Source organism: Helianthus annuus, chromosome 4, assembly GCF_002127325.2.
Source record: "Helianthus annuus cultivar XRQ/B chromosome 4, HanXRQr2.0-SUNRISE, whole genome shotgun sequence".
NCBI lineage: Eukaryota > Viridiplantae > Streptophyta > Magnoliopsida > Asterales > Asteraceae > Helianthus > Helianthus annuus.
Window position 1 is genome coordinate 197,650,380 of NC_035436.2, and position 2,626 is coordinate 197,653,005.

A 2,626-nucleotide genomic window follows, 5' to 3' on the forward strand; every position below is an offset into this window, starting at 1 on the left:
ATTTTCTCTGTCTCCAACTCTTGCTTCCATTTTGCACTTTCTTCGATGTAGAAATTTATAGCTTTTTGTTTCGTCATCATCACAGCATTCATCATTGTTAAAGCTTGTTCTCTTTCAGAATTTGTCTTTTGAAGACCAGTTACTGTTCTGTTCAATACATCGTAAGATTCTTTCACATAATTGAGATTGAACAATAATTGCTTCTTCATCTTCTCATACTCAGCCAATTTCTCTTCTTTTGCTGCACATTCTTTGCAAGATTCAAGGCACTTTAAGCAAGGCTTGATGACCTCCACAATCCTTTCTACTTCGATGATTTTTCCAATTTCAATAACTTTTTCAACATCAGTCATCTTTTCTGCTTCACTAACCTCCTCAGCAACAATTTTAACTTTTTTATTTTGAACAATACTTTCAGGCTTCATTTGCTTCTGTTCTTTTTGCTGCACGTCTCTCATTCAGCTTCTCCAGACGATCTGCAAAATAAAAATGAAAACTTTCAGGAGATAGATGAGATTTTGCAATATTAATATGTTTTTCTTCCTCATCGTCACTGCTGTCATCAGTTGGTGATTGATCGAACTCTATTGACTTTTCAGAACTATCATCTGAAAAACCCGAATCAGATGGTGTTTGATTAAAAACTTCTTTTTCTGAACTTTCATCTGAACTTTGTGAGCTTTCATCAGATGAAACAGACTTTTTTTCTTGATTCTTCACAGTGACACCAATAAATTTCATCCATTCTGTAAACATATGTGGTTCTTTCACAATTTTAGCAATAAATGCTTTGAACTCTCCTTTTTCATCAACAAACATGTCCCAGCTAAAACCATCAGGTAACCTTTCATCATCCTGATTGATTAAACATGCTTTGTTGTCGGATGAAATGTACTTTTCCCAGTTGAAATTTTCTTGATTCACCAAACATGCTCTCTTCGAATCCTCTATCACTTTTCTACCATGAGCCACTTGTGGTTCTTGTTGTTGTTGTTGACCAACTTGTTGATATATGACTTTCCGGTAGTAGTCATCTTTTCCAAATGGACTCTTTGCTTCACTAGCTTCTCTGTTCTTGCATTCCCTCTTGAAATGACCTTTCTCCCTGCATCGAAAACAAGTAACTTTAGATTTATCAAAACCTAAAGTAGAAACATGTGCATCAAGAAAGTCATTTCTTCCAGTAATCAGTTTGAACTTCTCAGCTATTCTAAGGACACTAGCTAGACACCATCTGATGTCCATTAGTTCCATTTCTTCAGCGTCTATCTGATCGTAATCCTCTTTTGTCAGCATAGGATTCCCGATCCTCCCTGCAACCAATCCTTCATAAGATAGTAGCACGGAACCAAGTAATGCCATGTGATCTTTCGCAACTTCTTCAGAGAAACTTTGACCATCAGGAAGATTCAAAGCAATGTTGCATTGTATCACATAACCATTTCCACTTTTAGAACTTTGATGCTGAAAGCTAGATGTTGTATCTTTTGGATTAACACTCGGATATGAAGAGAAACCACTACTGCTGTTAGAACTTTGTTCAGCATTTTCTGATGAATTTCCAGCACTAAAAGCAGTTTGAATCTTTGGACTTCTTTCAGCTTCTTCTGGAACACTACCTTTGTAGTACATTTTCACATCTTGTTGACCACTCAGATTATTCATCCTAGCAATCTTCTGCTGTTCCAGATCTTGACCTTCAACTTTCTCAATGAACTGAGAAATTGTTAACCCATCATATACCCCAGTGTTCTTCAGAATCATCAAGTAAGTACCTCACTCTTTTTGCGGTAAAGCATCAGCTAACTTGTCAACCCATTCTTCACAATCTTTGGTTATGCTCAACATCGACATGGATCACACTAAGTGGCAATATTGTTCAATTAACTTCTTTGTATCTTTTCCTGGTAGACTGCTGAATACATCAAATTCTTTCTTAAGCAATGCCTTCTTGCTTTTAATCATATTTTCACTTCCTTCAAACTTAACTCTAAGAACATCCCAAACTGATTTTGAAGTTTTGTCTTGTTGCAGTAATATAAAGATGTCTTCTTTGATGGCTTGCTGAAGTAAACTAATCATCATCTTTTCAGCTTTGTACATATCTCGTTCTGTATCACTGAATTCAGAAATTGTTTTCACAACTTGCAGATCTGTACGTGGTAAAACATACTTCTTCAAAATACATTCCCATGATCTCAAATGATTAGCCTGAACCCAGTTTTCAAACCTATATTTCCATTCGTAATATTCTTCTATGCTCATTAGCTTCGGGGGCTTTTGTAAAGTTCCGGTCTCGTTTTCTAAATTCACGTTCTGAGCAATGGAAGCCGGAGTAGTCAGGGATGTGGCAAAAGCGTTGTAGAATTCTTCACTCATGATTCAGTAGCACGTTTTCCAAGAATAAAAATTTTCAAGTGAAATAACCAATGTGTTTTCAAGCGGAATACTAATATTTCTTTCGAGCGAAATATCTAATTTCAGGTTCAAGCGGAATACCAAGCTCCCTTTCAAGCGAAATAACCAACTTAAATCTTCAAGCGGAATTACTTGTTTGGAGCGGAATTACCAACAGTTTTTTTAAGCGAAATATGACTTGAAGCGAGATCACTGATTTCGCTTGAAA